General features: G+C 38.3%; 2 long non-coding RNA genes across 3 annotated transcripts in view; one reads left to right on the plus strand and one right to left on the minus strand.

The window, feature by feature from the left end:
- LOC107315131 (uncharacterized) overlaps positions 1-7,350 on the minus strand; it is a 67,166-nt gene extending 59,816 nt beyond the window's left edge. The window contains exon 1 of the long non-coding RNA XR_014946742.1: positions 7,271-7,350. This is a non-coding gene — a long non-coding RNA (uncharacterized LOC107315131). The remainder of the gene's footprint in view (positions 1-7,270) is intronic.
- The window catches only part of LOC107315073 (uncharacterized), a 45,059-nt gene extending 24,336 nt beyond the window's left edge, over positions 1-20,723 (plus strand). The window contains exon 4 of one of the 2 annotated variants that reach the window (XR_001555785.3): positions 18,165-20,723. This is a non-coding gene — a long non-coding RNA (uncharacterized LOC107315073). Of the gene's footprint in view, positions 1-4,681; positions 5,075-18,164 lie in introns of those variants that run through there. The other variant, XR_004307375.2, reaches the window with a different exon arrangement.
- Positions 20,724-23,720: the final 2,997 nt, after the last annotated feature.

The raw sequence follows: 23,720 nt of genomic DNA on the forward strand, positions 1-23,720 counted from the left end.
CTCAAATGTACACAAGCAGCTGAGATTGTTAGTAGGAAAAGGCCATTTTTGCATAGTCATTTCCGTTCCTGTAATTGCACTTTGAAATAAATACCAGTAAGAAATGCAGTTACGAGACAAATCAAGACATTCCTTTTCCTTATGCCTTTTCTCTGACCATAATGAAGACATTGTGCTTCAAGATCAGGAAACACAAAAAACTGGGGTCAGGGAGATGCAAGGAATAGGGTTGCAGAAGGAATCAGTAGGATGCCACTTAACAGTTCCAAAGTTGTCCAGCAAAGGAGGAGCAGAGCTTGAGTGAGCCAAGCCATGATCCCATGTAAATCGACATCATTCTCTTGATGCAGTAATACACAATTTACACCTAATAAAGACTGGCTCACATTCTTCTGTGGGGGGAAAAAAAAGTGCTGAGAATAAAAAAGTCTTGTTCATATGTTTACCAAATCCAGCTATTTGCTACAGTAATAACCACTAAAATTTGTCTTGGAGCACTACCCTCCAGTCTTCTCATCTTCTGTACTTTTTTAAAATAAAAAAAGGATATGCACAACAACCATGAGAATGCCAGATAGGTCTGAAGCTGAAAGCAACTACTTTTTTTTTTTTCTTTTTCTTGAAAGCAAATAATTCAGACTTGTCATAGGTTTAGTAGGCATTGTTTTCCTGTAAAGATTGGAAAACAGTCTCATCAAGGCCAAGTGGCATGGTCAGGGGCTCTATAAGAAAATGAGTAAATAAGAGTTTCTTAACGCCTAGTCAGGATACATCCAAAAGTTTCACACTAATAACTTTCCTTCATCTACACAACACTCTTCAGTGTCCAAGTTCTTCTGCCATGCTACACTACATAGGGAGGATGATATGAACTGAGCTCTGAAAAAGCAGGCAGTGCTACAGAGCATAGGGGTACAGAAAATGTTGACCTTGCAAAAGAAGGCTGTGCTTTTGTTTTTGCCAATGCAGAGTACAGTCACTCCTACCACAGATGTGGACATCTGCTGCTCTTTGCATTCACCCTGACGCTCATCTAACCTGTGAGTTTACTCAACCTGATAAACCAGCCAAAATAATCTAATAATATAGTGAATAATCACCAAGCTTACTTCTCTCAAAAAGGGAGGAGATGGAAAGACATCTCTGGTGTCTAATAAAACCTTGCTCTACAATGCACCTAAGAAGTACACAAAATCCATGTAAATCAGATATACTCTACTGGCAGCATTATTTCACCTTAGCTCATGAAACAAACCATAAATGTGATGCCTTCACAGACACTGGGGTATGCTGTAACAACAAGAGATAATTCAGCTCCATTCTCCTATCAGCTTTCAACATCCATAGCAATAGCTCAATCAGAAGTTTGTGTTCCAGTATTTAAGCCTGGATTGTTTGTCTTCTTTAACTACCATAGATGAGTTTAACTCAGGACTATCTCTGCATCAGTTCTGTCTGCCCTTACCAATTCTAAGGCCAGTACTTTCTTTCTCTTCCATTTTTCTGCAAGCTTTGTTTCAGCTCTTCAAGAAAATGCCTCACAGAGAAAATTGCCTCATCTTCTTTCCCAGTATTACAGCATGAGCAGTCGTAGAATCAGAGGAGTACTAGATGTGAAATGACTATTCTGAATCTGTGTATTTCTTAGGACTCAGATCAGAATCTGCCTACCTTTAAGTATCTGAGAAGTGTATCAAATTTACACAGGCCCATAAGATGACTTAAAATTAAGAACGTACCTTGCTAAATCAGACTTCACTGAGCAATGACTGAGAGGGATACATCATTAAAAACATCCATCTGTTGGCACTAAGGAAGTTTTCTTCATGCTGTATTATGACTACATTTCCATACAACCAGCGTTCTAATCAATGGGAACTGCACAGCAAAATTTCTCATTGTTGAAGTAAAGGTGAAATAGCAATAGTTAAATGCTCCCTCCTGTGATGGTATTAGACTGACTGCTAGGAAATATGTGCTTGAAAATGCCAGAGAAATTGATTCATCTGTGACAGAAGCTGTTTTAAGAAGAGAGAAAACAAAAACCACAACCACACTAAAATAAAGCCTCTTTTAATGAGCTTTGGATGCTTTCTGGAAAATTGAGAAGGGTTTTTAATGCATAAATGGTTCTTCTGGTGTATCATTATATTTTCTGGTGGAGGGTTTTGGCTTCTTTTTCTTTTATTACCAACCATGTAGTTGCTTTTTTTTTTATTTAACCAAGAACAGAGCCTTTGTTGTTAGAAACAGAAAGCAGGAAGGACCAAATTTCTCCAGTCATCAGAAGAACCAGTGTGAGAGATGTTTACCTGAACCTAACTTAAATTCCTGAGGATACCCATCAGTATTTCCTGAAGGATGGTTTGGTAATCAATTTAACTTTTTGTTGCTGACCATGAGTCATTGAAAATCATAATGATCAAGTGTTTGCATCACTTCCCATATTAAAGTGAGATGATGGAAGGATATTTAAGAGAATTCTCAGATGCCTTTGCAGACCCTGGGTGCAGAAGAAGGCCCACAGCACACTTAGGATGAACAGTACGATGGTTTTCACAACCTATTTGACTGCTGCAACCCAGGTGTATGTCAGACTATGGTTATCAATTTTTTTTTGTCATATTGTCTTCTCCAAAGAACAGATAGCTATGCCATTTTATGAGCATCGTCTGCTCTTCAGTTTATCTTATTTTAGGCCACCTGAGCCATCAGTGGGGTTCTATTAGTGCTATAAGTTGAAATAACACTGATCTTATTCCTTATGATAAAATGTAAAGCGGGAACATGTCACTGAAGAAGTCATCTTGAATGTGCTAGCTTCTGGCATACCAACTTCCCACCCACATTCTCCACATAAAGTTGTATGAGTACATGGCCCCTGCCTTCATAAGTAGAACAAGCAAACCATTGAAAACTATGAAAAATCCAGTCTTTTAGTCGGTATTCCTGTCAATCATACTGTGTTTCTTCTTTCTTTCCAACCTTGCGCACACTGACCCAGCCTTAAGAAATGCTCAAAGCTTTCCCATATGAGAATTACTTATGGTCTTGCTACAGGCTGAAGGTCAAAACTCATCTTTAACACTTCTTTAACAATTCATCTTAAAATTCATCTTTAACACTTTAACACAGAGCCATGAAACAAAGGTAATAGTTCCTTCTCAAATATCATGAAATGTTAGAGAAATTTACTCAAAACCTCAAGCTAGGCACTTATCTGCCAGAAATACTTTCAAAGTTTGAATCTGTTCCAAAAATGCCACTTCCGAGATTGCTCTCTAAATCTAGGCCATATAGGGAACATAAGATCCTCCTTTCTCAACAGCATTGCCAGTTGTCTGGTTCAAACCTTCATCTCCTCCATTTGGTGTGACTGCTATTCTTAGACACATAAATTCATTACATAATGATCAGAAGTCAGCTCTGTGCATTCCTACACTGTAACCAAGCTCTTGAATCTCAGAAAGGAACTGCTGTACTGAATGTCATGATGTCTAAATCCTTCTCTGGATCTGGTCCTGAGAAACTAAGGTTTCAGATTCCCTTCCTAAACAGGATTTTGTCACACTTAAAGTCAGACTGCTGAGTTTGATATTTTCTGAACTCTGGCTGGACACTAACACACAGACTATGTCAAACATTTATTTTTTATTTTCCTCAAGTTCAACTGCCCAGTTACACCTCAAGTTTCCCTTTGCTCATTCTGTCTACTTATTCCACATGTTAGGTTTCCAGGGTAGGACTGAGCAGCTGCTCTGCTGCTGTCTGCTACATAAACACCAGAGAGGATTGGAAGAGGAGTCATAAAACCAACTGAGGAACATCTTATTCACCTATGCAAAGGAGATGTCATTATCTTCTATTTTTATTTATTTACCTTTTAAAAAAAGCTCTTCAAAAACCAATTGCTTCAGCAGAGAGACCTGAAAGCTTTTCTTTCTTTTTTCTTTTTTTTTTTTTTTTCCTGGCAGAAGAAAGACATTCACAGGTTGCAGTGTTGGTTTTAATTTTATTCTGTTACTTCAGTTTGTGGCCGTCACAAGTCAAGACGGTAGGGGTGTTTAATAAAATGGAGTCAGCCCTCCATTTTCTCATTTACAAATTTCACCTTCCTCTCAGCAGAGTGCCTTGTAGTGTATCTTCACTAAGGTCAGTTTTTATTCATGTTCTATTTATCCTTAGTGCCTTCCCTTGAGACTGAGCTCAGCTTCATTGACAATGTATTTAATACAGGTCTTTGATGATATTTTGCACCAACAACTCGCATAGTTGAATCCTGCTGTAATTAAAAGCTCAATCTTTCTGTCACTGACACAGCTGATAGAAAAATCACCAAAGTTCAGACCCTTCATGACCTGTTACCTTCTGCCCTTCATGATCTTTCTGAGGCCATTCCCTACCTGTTCTCCTGACAGGATTCTTATGAGAATTCCTCTCCACATGGGAGAAAAGTGTTCCAAGGTTTCAGGTTGCCATCTTGTTCCACTGCACACTCTGTCTTTAGCTCCCACTTCTAATTTGATTGCCAGAGAGATCCTCTCTAAAGGAGCTGAAGAAAAATTCAGGCTTAGGATAAGATTTAAGGAGATGGTTATTCAATATCTGCCCCCATTATTGTTGATTTCTCCCTGCTTACCTCCAATTATTTTTGCCTCATTTCTTTCCTTTTGTCATACAGATTGCCCAGCAGAGAAGGAGGCTGTTCAACAGATGGAAGCTGAGCTCTACTCTCATTTTCTCTTTTAGGTGCTACCCCACTAAGACTACTGACAAATAACAGTGAAACGAGTCCGCAGTTTCACAAAGGCTAGTTTCACCAAGGACTGAAGAAGGATCTAAGTTAGTAGCTAAGTCATTATTAACTCCCTTTGGCTGCTACTAAAATCTAGCATCAATGAGAAAGAGCCAAGAAAAATCCTTTGGAAATAGAGAATGTCTGGTTACAGTCCTGAGCAGGTGCCTAATCTGTCACATGAGAGTCAGAGACAAAGTTTAAATGATTGAACTCACTCCCTGAAAAATAAGACTTGAGACTGCAAGTTAACTATAAAACCTCTACTACAAAATTAAACAGAGAATCAGTGGTCCATTATAAGAAACAACAGCAGAAGAACGCATTCAAAGGAAATTATGCATATCAGTTCCCTGAGTTGATTTTCCTTTTACTTTAGAGACTCTAAAAGTCGACTCTGCCTGCCCGAGTTAATGACCATTCAGCAGCTTATCCCTCCAGCTCCTAAGACCTCTCAAACCTAGAATCCTTTTTTGACCAAAGCTGGCCAACTGATCCCCAGAACTGTAGAAATCATTACAGTTTTTTGTAACATTTATCTTTAAATGGTGCCTGGGCAGGATTCCACCAGTTGCTGATTCACCTTGTCAGTACTTTTCTCACCTGTACTAAGTGGTTGGAATTGGAGAGGGGAGATGCTGTAAAGTCTACTGGAGATTATAATAAAGACACATCCAAAGAAGATGGTTTTGTGACCATCTGAAAGGACAAGTAGCTCTGTTTCCAAAGAGGGCTTTATAAAGGTTTAAAAAAAAAAAAAAAAAAAAAGGAAAGGAAATCCCTTTATTTCTATTTGCAGGGATGGACATGGACAGCAACTGCTAAATTAACACAGGACTTGAGGACTTTATATGTAGCCCCATCTGCACGTTGGTCTTGTCCAAGGGCCTGGCCTCTGTAAAGTGCAGCTGCCTGTACTGCACCCCATGGCTCACTTTGCATATCCTCATCCCTACAAACTGTAGCAGAAATCTTGCCGGAAGTTTACATTACAAGTGCATTAATGTCCTTTACTGTAAGGAATGTCACGGGTCTTTGTGACTGGGTATTTGTGTATTTACACACTAGTTCATCAGCCTCAGTCCCTAATTGCTTTTTCCAAATTAAAACAGAGAAGAGGGACAAATTCAGTTAATGAATAAATTGTTCCCATTCTTAATTAAGCAGCAGCAAAATAACGATTTGGGATCAGAGCCATTCTGTTCTGTCCCAGCTCAAAGGAGATCAACTCAACTCCTCCCAAACACTTGAGAAAGTGTGTGTTCAGACGTTGCCTAGCAAGTTAGCAAACGCACGCTGCAATACAGAGTGTACTGCCACAGACGTCTTCCTGACGCATTCCCCCTCCAGCTCCCTCGTCACCAGATCAGGGGTTGTGACACTGCAAACAAGGAGCATCTCCCAGGTAATCCCAGCCCTAAACGGCTAGGACTGAGCGTTGGCCCAGAGTCCTGGCACTCCACCCAGATCAAAGAAAGCTGGTGCACTATGTTCCTGGTGTGAAATACTTAGTAAGCCAGTCACCACCCACACTCATTCCACTCTCTAAATGGTCTGTAGGTTCAGCTTCACTTATCAGAGTCATTAGTGCAACTCCAGTCATTAGTGAAATGCTGGACACAGTCAGGCTCTTGAAGACATTGCTCTGTTATTTCCAAGCATGAATTAGCTGAAAACCATTTCCACATCATACTATATTAGACACGAATCCATCTGGATAATAAAAACTAGCTTTTTGTTGTCTTGTCAGCATGCCAAGCTGCTGCGTTTTCCCTGTGGAAAGGGCAAAAGGAGATAATCTAACCAGCAATTATATCTTTACAAAAGCATCAGTCTTTGTTTCCCCGACACAAAGAAAACCACCTTGAATTCAGTCAGTGCTACTCAACCAGGAAAAAGAAAAAAAATAGAAAAGGAAACTACTGGGTTATTGCTGAGTCACACACCCCAGTACGGCTAACTGCAGAGACTTGACTTGGGTGCTGTGTGTGATGATCATATCTCAGGGCAGTAAGTAACAGTAGGTATGGCTCTTCAGCACTACAGCATATTATACTTTGAAATGTCATAATACTGACATCTACCACTGAACCTCTCTATGAGATAGAACAGTTGAAGTATGCTTGTCATTCAGTCCTATTGCCAGACAGCACCCTTCAGCCTATGGCTGAGTTCCCTTGCTCCCTGACATGACACTCTGGCCATCAACTCAGCTTAGCATTAAAATCATGGTAAGAAAAAACAAACCAGATGTCAGCTAAAAATGGAAAGAAGAAATAAAAATGCAAAGCAAAAATAAACAAGTTTGGGCTATCCCTGTGCTGTTTTGTCTGATAAATTTATTTTCAATACAGATGCTACTGTTATTAGCATAAACTGAAATTCTGCCAGTAGAATGGTCTTAAGCACAGTTTAGGCAAGCAATCAAGTTGCCAGGCAGGAGAAGAAAGCACACTAGATTTGAGAAGGAGCAACTTACCCTCATCACAGACCAATTTCAATAGCATCTGCTGTAGATCTGCCAAGTGCTCACATTTCCCTGCCATGAGTTCACCTGTTGCAGCGCAGACAGGAGGGCTGGCTTACACACAGTCAGAAGGGTTTGTTTGAATAGTCTGCAGTCCATTGACCTGGTGTTTTACAATGAAGTCCAAGCACAGTTATCCAGAACACTGGAAAATGAGGGCTGGAGGGCTATTCCAGGAGCTGGATTGACTGAAGTGTATGTTCTCATCATTTATGGCTTAATCAGTTTAATCAGTGTGTCACTGAGGCGTTACAAGAATATCCCTGTCTTCTAGATTGATCGATATGTTTATGATGCTTTTGTACATTGACCTTCTAATGCACAGCTGACCCTGTAATATGCCCTGATTGAAGAAAACACCATTTGACCACTTAGATTAAAAAAATATATCTGGCACATTATTACCACCATCCATAGAGAATGGTTAAGTTAAAGAAAGTAAGGTCATAAAGAGTGTGCTAACGTGAGGATGAAAAGAGCAAATATGGATTTGAAGACAAACAGGAAATCACATTTCCAGGGAGATTCACAAGCCTGTGGGTGTTGACTGTGTTCAGTGGGAAAGTTTTGAACTACAAAAGAAGGGCGCTCCATCCCACAGGCTACAGAGAGTGGCAATGGTTCAAGTTTAGGTACTAAGAAGATTGGCATGAGAGAAGGGGGAAAACCAGAGAAATGGAAAAACAAAATGCTAAAGGGAAAGATGAGCAAGAGTGAGCTTGACAAGTGCCTCAGTCAGTGGATACTTATGGAAGTAGGAGTGATACAAGATGGCAAAATCACTTCAAAGGCCTAGGGAACCTTGTGACCAATGATGGAGTTAAAGGCCTGGGACTCCAGTAGATCAGACAGTAGTTTCCAAAGTAGCAACAGCAGGAAGTTTATGTGGGAAATAAGTAGCAGACACCCTCTTAAGAGGCAAATATCCTGTTTTCCTACAAACTTTCCTAGTTAAGAATAAGAAAGAACCCAAATAAATCCCATATAACCAAGTCAGATTTTTTTATTTTTATTTTTATGTAAACAAAATGTTCTTTCAAGTTCTTTGAAAAGCATTAGTAGATTTCAAAATAAGAGAAATTAACACCACATTTCCCACAACTAAGCTTGCAGACCCCGAGGGTTTTGCTGCCCACTCTGGTTTCCTTTGTTTTGTTAGTTGTTCTCCACATCAGAAACAATGAAAACTTTTTTTGTTGTTGTTTATTAAGATCCATCTTTCAAATAAAGCTGTAAACTGCTCCTGATGTATGCGAGTGTGGATGTGTGGGGGCGTGTGAGCAAGCCTGTTTGTGAGAGAGGAAGAGTGGATACATGTGTGGTAGGGGAAAAATGAGAGCTAAGAAGAAAGAAAAACCAGTCTAGGGTGGAATTGAGCTGTGAAAAATGAGTTGTGAAACAGAATTATAATAAGATGAGGTTATTTTTGTGATTTTAGGCCAATTGGGTAAGTGGGAAACCTAGAAATTCTCTCAGTTAATAGGAAGGAAATTCGGAGATCATCAAATACTCCTGGTTGTTTGTTTTAAGTCTCCCAGCAACAAGGGGAAGATTTACAAAAAGCTATAGGATGAAAAAGTTCCATAGAATTTTTGGGAAAAAGAATGAAAAAACTGTATCCATATGAATAAAAGCTCACTCTGTCTTCTTTTCACAAGCTTTGCTCGTGTTTTAAGTTTTTATATTGTAACAGCTGGACTGCATTTTTTCATCATTCCTTCTTAAGCAGAAAAACAGGCATATTAGCAGGACCTGGTGAAGCTTACAACTGCTCACGCTAGTCAACTGTTGCTGGATCAGAAAAAAATTCACTGCTGTGAAAGGGCAATACTCACCCAGCCCCGAAAAAAAAAAAAGTCATGCCATGTAATGATTCTTTCAGGCTGTTTCTGTACTGCAAAATTCTTTTGAAACCATGGACTCTTCCAGCAGTGATTTAGACAGTTAGTTAAAATCCTGCATCTAACTCAAATATTTTAATCTACTGTCAGTGAATGATAACATTGTTCCATAGGCACTCAGAGTGAGCAAGAAGAGACTGAGATTACCACAAGCACCTCTATACTTTCAGGACACCCACAAATCAGTCAGACACAGATAAAAGCAAGAGGGACTTTCTTCTTAAGTCCCTTACTTTTCTCAAGACTGCCAATATCCAATGACAGCACAAGTTGCTAGTTATGACACAGAAACTAGAGCTACCTGGGCAAAGTAACAACATAAGACACACAGCAGAAGATTGGGACCCATCTGCACTCGCTACCAGGATAGCATTGAGCTGAAATATTCACCTACAGGTTAAGCAGTCAGTATTCCATTTCCAGCCCTGTGAAGCCATCCAATTATTCACCATGTAATTATGTGGTAGCAAGTAAACAAAATTCACATGATCTGAAAAATACTGCTTTGTTAGGGAATGGAGGAATAGGGTAAATAGAAAATGAAGGGGTACTTTTCCAGTAGAGAAAAATATTAGTTTCAAAGTTTGTATCCATATTTCCTCTGAAGCTTAGGGATGTTTGACTGGATGCATTTCTAGTTTAAGCTGTAGGGTGATTTACCATTTAAAATAAAAAAAATAAAAATAAAGTCCTCACCAAGTCAAGTCATTTGGGCAGCGTACTGCAAGTTCTTTTTGATACATTCAGCCTGCAGCTTCCAGAAACAGGGCCACCTAGGATTTTCCCTGTGTGCTGTTTACAAACAACTATATGTAAGGGAATACATACATCAAATGAAATCCTGGTAATGGCTGAACCCTGCCTGCCACGTTTAATAAATTTTAAAACATTACAGAAGTCTAAACAAATCTACTGGCATCCCACTCAAATTTATGTCCTGTGCTTAAAACTACAACTTTGAAGACAACTAGACCAAAAGTACAAAGTTGGTATTTTGTAGCTGAAGGTTTACTTTATCAAATATCAGCAGTAGAAATAAATAGGAGGAATTACTTTCAGAGGGACCCATGTACATGGGATGTTTAGCTTCATAATGTAATGATATGAGTGCTTCATCCATGGCAGTGAGTGAAGAAGTGAAGCCACTTTCACTGAGGCCCAGCTAGATTTGGTGTTCTCAAAATCTAATTTAGACCTAGACAGCTTTAAGTTTACAGAAAATAGAGAATTGTGGAGATTAATATTTTGTAAGTACTTCTTTACAGTAAGTTACACCTACTTGATGTAGACAATGTGCTCAGTGGACTACTAAGAGGAGCAGCCTTCTGAAGTAGCCTTCAGAACAGGCATTCAGACCATAAAGACCACTAGTCGACTGTGGCAGAATCCACCCACCAGTACAATCACACTTCCAGCTCTTCAAGTGAGAAAGAGCTTAAAATTAACACTTAAAGTCAATTAAAGTGCAATAACACTATGCCATAAGTAAGAAGCAGGAGATTTCTTTGTTATAACTAGTGATAGTATTTTTATTATGTAGGCTCTTGGGGTTAAGAAGCTGGCATGTTTCAAACGTATCCTACTAGTTTATTATGTTACCAGAGGCATCCAGCATCCTAGGCTTCTTTTATGTTACAATTTGTTGCAAACCATAATTTGCCTCTGAGCTATTTGGATCTTCAGGCTAAACAACTTACTGTCTGAGAGCAATGACAAAAAACAAACAAACAAAAAAAAAAGTGCACACCTAACTCTGTAGGCTTTGACTGCAGGCTATCAAACAGCATGTCTAACCTTAAGCTTACAAGTTCTGTGGGAAATACTGTGAAGGAACAGAGGGAGGACGTGCAAATTATTCTGCAATGAAGTGTGTATCTATAATTGCTCAAGAATTAAGAGGCGGGATGTAATTAATCTTTGTCTAAGTCACAGTTTAACCTTGACAAAAATCCCTAATGATTGATTCTGTACCCTGGTTTTCCAGGGTACATACTGAGAATATAAGATAATGCAACACAAGAATTATAGCATCATAGAATACTTAGCATTGGAAAGAACCTCTGAAGGTCATCTAGTCTAACTCCCCTGCAGTGAACAGGAGCATCCACAGCTAGATCACATGGCAACCTGTTTCAGTGCCTCACCACCCTCACTGTAAAGGATTTTTCTTTATATCTAACCTAAATCTACCCTCATTGAACTTGAAATTATTTCCCCTTGTTCTATCACTCCAGATCCTGCAAAAGAGTCCATCCCTTTCTCTCCTGTAGCTCCCCTTCAGACTTCTGAATGCCTTTTAGGAACTCTCTAAAGCCAACAAATGGACTATCTCACCAAGTTCCTCATGATTTATTATGCAAGCATTGAATTAATTGTAGCCACATTACAGGGTCTCCTCATGTGACACAATTTCCAGACTTATGTATCAGTTGCAAAGAAGTCATACCCCAGATCTAAGAGCCCTTTCCCAACATCTCATCGTCACTATGAAGCACAGCTGTTGCAATACCCCTGAGGACAAAGCCAAAGAGTCTGTGATACACCCCAGGTCCTGACCACCACAGCTTTAAGCCAAAGAATTTTGAGGGCAGTCAGCACATCTGCCTATAATTGGAATGAGAAGTGAGTATTTTTTGTTACAAACAATTTGCAGTTTCTTTGTTCTTGAATGCCAAATGTTCTTTTTAAGATTTGTTTTAGATCCCTTTACAGTACATAAAGGATTATCAACAGTGAGAGTACCAATCAACTTATGTCAAGAGCCAGAAAAAATGCTTCAGAGAACACAGCAGGAACATACTGAAGGACAGATCTATAAAGAAAAAGGCAGTAAAACATCTTAAAATGCCTTGTCCCCATTCAGTATGCTAGTATATCTATAACTGGTCTGGTATAAGCAATATACTCCTCCAGATTTTGGAAGAAACTATAGACCTAGAAGGCATTCACCACTGTCTCCTACTCCCTAAAGGGTTGATCAAGTCTTTGCTAAGAGCACTTACCTTGTACTGCATTCAGAACTTCTGTAAGATGATATTCAAAAATAAAGGCTCCTCTTGTGTTTCTCTGAAGAAACAGCTCCACAACCAGGCCCTCAAACATACTCTACTAGCAGCACTGGCATGGCAATCTGAGTCCTTTTGTACCTGCTGTGTCAGGGATAGTGTAAATTTACACCTGTCTCAGATTAAATTAAGTAATTAGCAATTAGTTGGTAAATTAAGTAGGGCAGGAGAGTTTGCTCTGAAACTATTATTAAACAGGAAAAAACCTAGGCTCTAGATTAAATGGGTATGTTATTTTTTTCTCTGTATGGTGCAAAACAGAGCAAAGTAAGTTTGCAGAGTTAGGGTTTTGATTTACAAAGATGCCTCAGTGCCTTTTCAGCTTTGTTAATACTGTTGTTGATATTTTGCTGTGTAAATCCACATTATTTAAAAAATTTCCTTCTGTCTTGGAAAATCATAATTAGCCTGGCCAACAGCAATATTCAATGATCTTCAATGGTTAGTGTTTTTCCTGCTTGAGTACAAAGATGACTAGCAACAAGAAATATGCCCTTCTGTGGGTGAGTAGCACAGTGCTATCTAGCATAACAAGATAAACTTATAGCACTAGTACATCAGTGTACCTCAAATACCTTGTAAAATATCTTATAGTACTAGCTGGACTCAGCGATCTTTGTGGATCCATTCCAACACAGGATATACTAGGATTCTACCTGGAGTTTTCTCATTTGATTGAAATAATGAATACATGTAACTTTTTATTTACTAAAAATAGCAGAAGATAGATCAGATCCTGATTAATATGGGAAAATTCTTTTTGTTGGTGAGGTGTAAGCTTCATTTTTGTGTTTTCATTAAGAAAAAAAAGAACAGCCCCACATGAAGATGAGGATTTAACACCTCTGATGAGATTTCTTTATGTCCTGAGCTGCAGTTCAGGAGAAACTCCTAAGTCCAGAAAGGGCTGGCAGCACACTAGCCAGAAAAGGACTGCATCCAGAAACTATTGTGGTAGGATTTTGGATTGAGGTTTAGTGTCTGTTTGATACAGCAGTAAACTAAGCCCTTTGCTTTGATCTTGAACGTTCTGTAAGCCCCCAAATCTGTAATGTCAGAATCTCAGTTCCGTTTATCACCAGCTCACAAAACATCCATCTCAGACTGTTGAAGGAATCTGGTCATGTGTGAAGTTACTTGCATGGTAGCAGAACTCCTTTGAAAGCCTGTACCTCCATGTAAGAAGAGCTTGAGACATCTTTTGATGTATGAGTATGCAAGAATGCTCGGGGGTAAGGAGTAAGGGAATGTCACATTTGAGCATGTCATGCCCAGAATTTAACAAACCAAGAAGCACTGTCAGGATGTTTCACGAAAGTTAGTAAAAAATAACAAAACTTGTAGTCCTTACAAATGGAAGGCCCATGAGATAAATAGCAGTACTTGGGTTGATATATGTGATCACAGGTCCTCACAGTACTGCTTGTTTTCATGCTGTGGGCTATATGCATGGTAGGTCTTTTCTAGTCTCACAACACTTTTTGTTCTGCTGTTTACCCAGTTTTGGGTCAGGGTTATGCCAGTGCCAGTTGTCCTGACCTCTCCTCCACATAATGCACAACAGAGGCACGATACTCAGGCAGCATTACATGCAGTGTTACCAAACTGGCCTCAATAACCAGCGTGTCAGCAGTTGTCCTTGCACAGCCTGCTACAGAAATGCAGTGACAGCTGGCCCGTGCCCGAGCTTCACGTGAAAGCCTGCAGTGCCAAGACTTAACTTGTAATCAGCAGGACTGCATCTCTTGCCCGGCAAGTGCCACTCAAGTATAAAGATGGGAAACAGACTTGCGTAACCTAATATTTTGAAAGAGAGTGGGGAAACACCACTATTCTTGTGCAAGTTTAACAGAAATACGGTAGTGCCAAGGGTCAGTCTCCAGACCTCTGTTAGAGGATGTGTAGTCCATTGCAAACCAGAGAGCAGTGCTGATACCGGGACTTCCTGCATCTGCCACATTTTTAATAAAAATCTAGAAAAATGCCCAACGATCTGAATGCTGCTTAAACAAGAGACCCATGTGTGTGTTACGTGAAAGGTGAAGATCCCTACTAAAATTAAGTGCATAAAGAATACTCCAGCTCCAGGAATAGTGGCAGATCTGGAAGAAACAGTACTGAAACAGCAAATAATTAGTGTTGCAAGAAATAAATACATATTTTTAATTAACAAAAGACAATAATGAAATCATCTGAAGAAGCACTTATGTTTCTCTTGATCCCCTGAGAAATGCTGAAGTGATGGCTGAAAGGAAAAATTCTCATATTTTATGGAAATTAAGTAGACTGACTGAATTCTTACTGTAAATGTTACCAATATCAACAATCTCCAAGTAACTTCTAGAACATAACAAGATATTCAATAAGGATTTACTATATCATATTCTGTCTGAGCCACTACTTTCCTCCAAAAATCTACAGAGCCAAATTTAACACATTTTGTTTTTTCTTACTTTGAACAGTGGGCGAGCTAGCACAAAATGTCTGTTTGTACGTATCCCAAGTAAAATTTGTATGAACAAAACCTGAAGTATATTTGCAAATAGTTCTGAAATTTATAAAAGACCAAAACAGAACATTGGCTATTGATTTTCTGACCTGGGATTTTCAAAATCCTACAACTACTCTTACTTATTTATATGTGATTTTTAAAATAGATTTTGGACTAGGCAGTGTGGGCTAAGGTTTAAAGTAAAGGGCTGAGAAACAGGAAACTTGGGAGAATTCGGCTGGATGACAGCCTGGATAAATGCATGTGGTTTGTTTGCATGATTTTCAGTTAATAACAAGGGAGATTGGATGTCTCAAAAAATTCAGAAAAGGGAAATAAGTCTTCATCCTGCCAGTTAGGAAAAAAGAAAAAAAGACAAAAACCCTCACCCTTCATATGAAAGTAACTTGTAAATAACAGTGGAAACTATCTGTGTCTTATCACTTAAAATTGAAAAGAAGATGGCACCATAAAGCCAACTGAATGGCACAGCTTTGTGCCAGTTTACAGTTAACAACAGGACATGTTGAAAAGTTTCCCCCTCTGGTTGCAGAAGCATTTGGACAATTAGTGACTAGCTGACTGTTCCTGTCCTCTCACTGATACCAAACACTGATTCAGAAAAAGCTGAACAAAAGATGACAGTTTATAATGGAAGCAGACAAAATCATTCTTTTGGTGATGCTGCCTACAATAACACTTATAACTGTTATTCTATCTAGGGCAAGTTCAGATATTGTTGATTTTGTGTGTATGTAAAAGTCTGATCTTTTGAAGAAAGCTCAGAGAGGTGCTCAAGAGGTTAATTAAAGGCAATGATTTCTTTTTTTTTTAAAGGAGACATTCCACAGAGTCAATATAAGACTCATAAATTAGTCTGCAGGAAAAAGACATCCAATTATTTGAGGTGGAGAAAGGGATAATTTAGTAGATATTTTATTGTTCCACTGCTGATTCCAGGGCTGTCTCACTTCTTTGATCTTGATGCTCATATCTCTTCTAAACTGCAGATCAACACAAACTCCAAGTCAAATGAGGCTCTGACCTTGAAAGGAGACTCTCAAACGCAAATCATATCGGTTTTCTGCCATGAATTGTACTACCTTTTTTTTTTTTTTTCTGAATATTAGTCCTGTACTTACACTTTCATTATAACTTCCAGTTTAAAAAAAACATGAAAGTTTCTCAGCTTGCATAATTAAGCATGTAGAAATGGGCAAGTCATCCATCACACTTGTTTTCCTTAAGACTGGATTACCAGGATATTTATATGACTATATTTGCAACCTTAGGAATGAGGCCATCAAGAAATTTTTGCTCCTTGCCTGAGAAACTTCTATGTCAAGACAGTAATCATGATTTAATATCACAGCAGGCTCTTTTTACCTGTGAACTACAAAAGGTCAATCCCACCATTTCACTATATGGAAAATATTATCGGGCCTACTTCACACCTGCAGAAACTATGCTAGCAGCACAGCATTTATTCGTTTGCCAAAATGAGATACTGAGACTCATGTTTCAAGCTGTACAGACATGGCTTGGTCTTAGATGCGAGAACTCTAGTTCTGAAGTCAACTAGATACCAGGTGCTTAACTGAAAGCCTCAGTTTAATTAGTATTCCAGTATAATAATAATGCTATAATAATTATTATAATTCCAACTTTTTCCTCATAGTGAGTTCAAACCTTTAAAGGAGAAGTTTCACCTTGAAAGATTTAATGAAACTATTTTGAAGAAAACCTTAGCAATAAAAATAACCAAATCACATTGAATTTCAACTGCTTAATACCAGCTTATCAATCAGACTTGTGAGTACTGTTCATTAGTTGGTGAAATAGTATTGCTTAAGTATTATCTCTGTAACTTAAGATCAGTTTGTTTTCAAAATTTTCTTTTACAGCTTGCTTGTCTTTACTTTCTGCCATAAATTATTATCTGAGTTTCTTCTTGACTGAAATGCTAAATTTAACATCTGATATCAAGTTCTTCCTTAAATACAACCTTTGCTCATTACCTAAATATTACACTCAACTTGCAACTACACATCAGGTATGTAGAGCATTAAAAAGACATTTTTCAAGGTGTGACCATTTCGGGTAACAATCTTTTCAGATCTCAGAGTTATTGCACACCACTACAGATAGTGCTTATGGATTCCCAGCTTAAACCTCTCTATTCTTTCAATGAGGTCCTTTGTCATGGGTTTTTCTTTTGTTTGTCTTTGCCTGTTCATTCACATTCCTGTAACACTTCAATTTCCTTGTCATTGTTTTCTGAAGTTAAACAAGTTATAATTTTCAGTTTTCTAATATATAAGAAATATCAGCAGTGGTGCCAGCTAATGTGTCATTTGAGTATGCTGGCCTACCAATGAATATATCACCTTTTGCATTAGGTATTTTATACAAACCTTTGTCTACAGCAAAGTTTCTAAGTCAATTGCTAGCATATGTTTCTAGGTTTCTACAAGTTTTTGGTTATTTAACATTCCTTTAACCCTCTGCGGGCAAAAATAATCAATGACACATTAGGTTTGTCAGATTTTCTAGGTTCCAAATTGTTTGGTGCAATAGGATTGGAATATAAAGATGTTATTCTGAAGGATAAAATGTCTCCCAGCATTACCTTGCAGATCATTCATGCTTTCTTTGCGTACTCTGGAGCTTGTTTCAGGCACCAGAATTAATGTTTTGTATCTGCAGAAAATAACAGGAGATAGTTAGCAGATGCATGTGCACTCTGTGATGTCTTATGTGAAAACTGGCAGCTCCTATACAGCACAATAACCACTATACTGTGTCAGAGGCATTAGGTTTTTGAAATATCATCCAAATTATAGGATGTTTGGATAGAAGAGAATGTTAGAGAAAGGTACAATTCCAGGGAAAATTTACAGAATGACACCTACATTTTCTGTTATTTTTATCTTTCAGGTGCATTGAGCATCATTACAAAGAAACCTTGGATAAATCATAAAAATATTGGCATTATAAAAATAAAAGACAATCACAATGAATGTTCTCATTAATTTTTACTCAGTAAGGAAATACATATGGGAAAATAAAATATATAATATTGTAATAATTTAATAATATAGTATAGCAAAGATATAGAAATTATACCTGCACTATAAATGAGAAGGAACAACAATTAAATTAGCAATCTCTAGGGAATACTATGAAAATTAATTCAAAGGGAGAAAATTTAGATACCTAAGTCAGACATAATTTTTTTTTTAAATAAAATAAACATATCCTTTCTTGCTACATAAAAAACAAGCTGAATATAATATCTTAACATAGCAAATCCTGCAGTCAAATGAGTCTAAAAATTGCTTCATTTCTCTGAAAAGTTTTCAATAAACATTGACTATATTTCCAGATAAGCAGCTTGGTATTATATTACATGGAAGACAGGGAGATGATATGGGAGAACCATCATGGCTTCACCAAGGGGAAATCCTGTTTGACCAATATATTGGCCTTTTTATCATGGCTTCACTGCATCAATGAATAAGGACAGAGCCACTGATGTCACCTATTTGGACTTCAGTAAGGTCTTTGACACAGTATCCACAATATCCTTCTCTCCAAATTTGAAAGATATAGATCTGATGGATGGACTGTTTAATGGACAAAGAACTGGATCAAGTCCATGTCTGGATGGAGATCAGTGATGAATGGTGTCCTACATGGGTCAGTGTTAGGACCAATACTCTTTGATATCTTCATCATTGACATTGATAATGGAGTCAAGTATACCCTCAGCAAGTTTGCTGATGATAACCAGCTGTGTAATTGAAACACCAGAGGGGTGGGATGCCATCCAGGGGGATCTAGACAGACTTGAGCAGTAGGCCCAGATGAATGTCACAAGGTTCAACAAATCCAAATGCAAGACCTTTCACCTGAGTCGAGGAGACTCTCACTACCAATATAAGCTGGGTGATGGAAGGATTGAGTGCAGCCCTGCCAAAACAGATCTGAGGGTGCTGGTGAATAGAAAGTTGGACATGAGCCGGCAGTGTGCCTTTGCAGCCCAGAACACCAACCATATCCTGGGCTGCATCAAAAGAAGCGTGGCCAGCAGGTCGACGGAGGTGATCCAACTCCTCTACTCTGCACTAGGGAAGCCTCACCTGGAGTACTGAGTCCAGATGCAGAGTCCTCAGTACTGGACGGATATGGACTTGTTGGAGGAGGAGGAATACAAAAATGACATGGCGCACATGTGTTTAAAGAATCATAAGAGAATGTGATTTTCCACAGCAGTGTAATTATATTTGCCTATTTAGAGATGAAGAGAGACCACACACACACACACACACACACAGAGAGAGAGAGAGAGAAACAAACTCTTCTGAAAATAGAGACATGTAGAGACATATTAGATAGTACATATTTCTCTGCAATGCTCGCTTTGTGCTCTGACTTCTTAAGAAAAACTTGCTTTAAAGACCTCATCTGCCATGCACATCCAGTCCTTCCAAATTTATATTTAGAGAAATGATAAATACCTACCTTGTGGCAAGTACTATCATAGTTTGTATGATGTGTTTGTGTTCCAAAGCAAAATGCTCACCTGCAAGCTTCCAACAACTTAACGGTATTATTTTTCTTGAGGTCTTAATCATTTTGATGTTCAACCTACTAGGTGATAGAAGTCGGTCATACTTGGCATGGGCATCTCCTTTTGTGCATGTGTGATAATATATATTTGCATTTTTTTGTTGGAAAAGAAAGTTTCCGTGTGAATGTACTTCCATTCTTCATCACATTTTGCAAGACTTATACAAAACCTTGACATTTTGCATCAAAAAATAAAAGCAATAATAATAATAATAATAATAAAGAACAATTTTAAGATGAGTTCATGCCTGGAATGTTTCAGGAAAAAAAATTACAGATTATGTTTCAAAAGGGAGTGATGAATAATGGAAAGTATGAACTGCGAAGTTCTATTTTATCAGTTGTATTTAGGTTAACCACATTTAATTTTTAAAGCTCATAAATCCTTAAGAAATGTTAATCACATGATGGACTGATTTGTAGATTTACATAATGTCCTGAAGGAGCCATGGACTGTTGCATTCTGTGGTGACTCATGAACATCTCTGGTTCAGGCTGCCAGAGAAAGGAGGCTGAATAGCGGGATTTTGTATGAACTGTGATTGAATTTCCAGCAGAGTTATCCTCAGGCCACTCCATAGCATTTTCAACTCACTAAGATATTACAACTAAAAGGAGGGTGAAAAAGAGACCTTTAAATTTTGATCAAAACATCGTTCTCTTTCATTCTGTTAAAACTGAAAATTATGCAGTACTTGAAAAAAATACCTTACATATTTGAATTAGTTGCCCACTATATTCAAGTCAGTTATTGCAACAAATGCATGCAAAAACATTCAGATAATAATTATTCCAACAAACACATACAAAAAGTTTTCAGGTGGTATGTTTTTTTATCAATATAAATACTACTACTGCTTCTTAATGTATTTCTGAACTCATGTACCAACAACTTTACTCATAACTCTTGTTCTCTAAACATCAGTGAACATATATACATGCTACGTGTTCATCATAGAATGACTGAGGTTGGAAGGGATCTTAAAGATCACTGAGCTCCAACACTCACACCACGAGCTGGGTCACCACTCACCACATCAGGCTGCCCAAGGCCTCTTTCCATGTATATAATATCACATGTATTCAATATAACATGCATGCTTTTTAAAACTCTATTCTTTATTGTATGTCTATGTAAAAATAAGTCTACAGAAAACTCAAAGCCCTATCAAGTAATGTAGTCTATTTTTTTTCTTCAATCAACAAAATAGATTTAAGTTATGCTTAATTAAAATCTTACCAGTGATTAAATATATTGTAAAAGACAATCTATAGTAATAGACAATTAAAAAACAATTCTTTGGGTTCCTATTTATCTGCAAAGTGGCCTGATTTGTCTGCTGTCCACAAATGAATATGAGAGGCAATCTAATGATGTTTTAATAGAAGGAAGCTTGGCAGATGATATTTTGGGTAATGATCCAGGCTGCAGTGATCTCAGATGTGACTTATGGTATCTATTTACCTGGCCTTAAAAAAAGGAGAAAGAAAAGGAAAAAAAGAAAAGATAAAATGATTCAATTGGCCCAGGCTCTATGCTCTGGCACAGTAAATGTTTAAATCACAGAAGCAGCCCATTTGCTTCTGTAGCAGGAGAAAACATGAATTTGATTAAAACAGCAAAAATGCAGCAGGAAAATCCTCCTCCTCCACAGCCAGTTTGGGAATGGAAACATACCTAGTTCTCATGGTCCATTTGTTTTTCTGTTATTGCTCTGGTCAGTTCTAGCAAAATCGTGTCCTTTAAAGGAAAAAGATCTCACAGCTTCAGTGGGCCACTGAAGAATGCCTCTTCCCAGGGAGTGGTGATCTACTTTGAGAACAAAAGGAAAGATAGCAACAGAGGCTTTATGGGGTCATGAAGGACTAACCTTGCCCTTAAAACCTGCCTTTTGCCTCATATTGACATGGGCTATGATACTGAATTTACAATGGCTGTTTGTCTTCTTTCATTTAGTTCTCACAGAAACAAGTCTGAATAGCTGTCATAAACCACAAGGAGCATTTCCCAGCTTTGTCACAGCTACAGAGTTTCTGAAACCTGAAGAAAATAATTTGTGCCCTGTAAAATTTCATTTCAGATGCTCAAAGTCCCATAAAAGGCGCAAGTAAATGGAAATTTAGCCCTCATGGAGATGGTCATAAATGTCATAAAATAACAGAATCAGAGAAATGTTTGAATTGGAAGGGACATTAAAGCCCACCCAATTCCCACCCCCCTGCTATGGTAAAGACTGTCCCAGATCAGCCTGCCCAGGGCCCCATCATCTATCCTGGCCTTGAACACTTTCAGGGATGGGAAATCCACATATTCCCTGAGCAGCCTATGCCAGTGCCTTACCACACTGTGAGTACAGAAGCTCCTGACAGATATCTAATTTGCTCTCTTTTAGTTTAAAACTTTTCCCCTTGTCCTATCAGTATCAGAATGTAATAGGTCAGTCTCCCTGCTGTTTGTAAGCTCTTCTGAAATACTGGAAGGCCATGGTGAGGTCTCTCCATAGCCACCTAAACACATAAGGGAAAGGTCCTACAAGTTAGTCCCATTGAAACAAAACAAACAAACAAAAAAACCAATGAACTTTCTCTCCCAGTCTCACCTACTGCAATACTTTCACAGCTGAAAAAAGTCCTTAACTACTGTCTCACATATACCTGTCACAGAAATAATCACAATGACCTGAACTACCAATCTGCTTCACACCGGTGTTAAGCAGAATGACTTAAGGGGTCACTGCAATCTGATCCTAAGGTGTGATGCTGAACATTTTGCCAGTGTTGTACAACAGAGAAGTAACATTATAGGAAATTATACAGATGTGGATGACAGGCAAGAGAAATATCTCGAAAGAACAGTTATGGAATTTACATCCAATTCAGCTGTTTTCTACAATATAAATGTACTTCTGACTTTTCAAGTACTTTCAGATGTTCTGGAAGCACTCATGGCAAAGTGGTGCTATTTTCCATCAGATGTGTTTGGTATTTAGTTGAAATTCTAAGGACAATTTTAGTGCTATGAAACGCTGAGCCCCACACAGTGCCATTCGGGCCATCTGTAAAGATCTTCAAGGATCACTGGAGAGAACATCTGCATCTGGTAAGAATTTACTGTTTCTTCCATACTGAGAGCAATCTACAAGACTTGCTCTTCTCATCAAGCAAGTGCTATTCATTTACAAGCACAGTCCACCAGTTTCTGGTTTGGAGGGATTGATCTAATTTCCTGTGAGTCTGTGAGTAAACCTCAGAAAGATTTGCTTCAGAAGACATCTGGCCAGGTCCAGCGTATGGCACTCCTGGCAATCAGATCTTCACCCTGTACAAGTCTGGAGCATCAGCTTTATGAGTTTTTAGTGACTGCTGACAGACATGGGGAGTAATGAACTCTGGTAGCCAGAGTTGAGATTAAAATCTGAATGTTTCCTGCCTTGCAGTCTGCAGGAAGCGAGCTACTTGTTCAAGCTGTTAGTGTCTGCCCAGAAACCCAGTGCTTAGCTCTGTAGGCTGGCATGTGGAAAACTATCTGTGAGAGCAAACCTGTGTGTAGATGATCAGTAGCACACTGAGGATACCAGGGTAAACAGAACAGAGTGCTGTCTATCTAATGTGAATTTCTGACAACTAACAGCTTTTTAAAAGCATTCACACTTGAAATGAAGCTCTTGGGTAATCCATAGCTTTAAATAAATTCCACAAATCCAAAGACTGTGATGGGAAAATCACCAAGAGTATTACAGCCTGAGAAGAGCAAAAGATAGTAAATAGGTGCAGGAGGGATATAAGGGGAAAGGAAGTGGTCAAAAGGACATCAAAGGCTGACTAGCTTTTAAAGAAGATAATGCTTGGAGAAAACTTCTCCTATTACCTGCATACCTTACCAATTGCCAAATCACAACAGTCAATGCAAATATTATATATATGAAAATCTGGGAAACGCTGATTCAAAAAGAGGTGGGGGGAGGGGGATGGTTGGTTGGTTGGTTTTTCTCTTGCTACCTGTTTTTTAATTTTATATAACAGGCAACATCTTTTCTTGAAAAACAGTCCTTAAGGTATTCATATTTAATTTATATGACATAGAATGGTTGTTTCTTTCCTAGTCTAGCAATGTAGTGAGGCCTTAAGGTTTTGAATAGGATGCTCACTCACATAAGGTATTTCCAAAAGAGAAAAACTTGATTAAAAGGAACAACTGATATAAAGGTCATAACACATATCAGCCAGATTACAGGAATATTTACATAACTTTAGTCTTCTTTCAGTACTTTTGAGGATTATTTTTGCAACCTGAACTGGATAATGTAAA

Source organism: Coturnix japonica, chromosome 5, assembly GCF_054131305.1.
Source record: "Coturnix japonica strain WE chromosome 5, WE-NBRP24, whole genome shotgun sequence".
Lineage (NCBI taxonomy): Eukaryota > Metazoa > Chordata > Aves > Galliformes > Phasianidae > Coturnix > Coturnix japonica.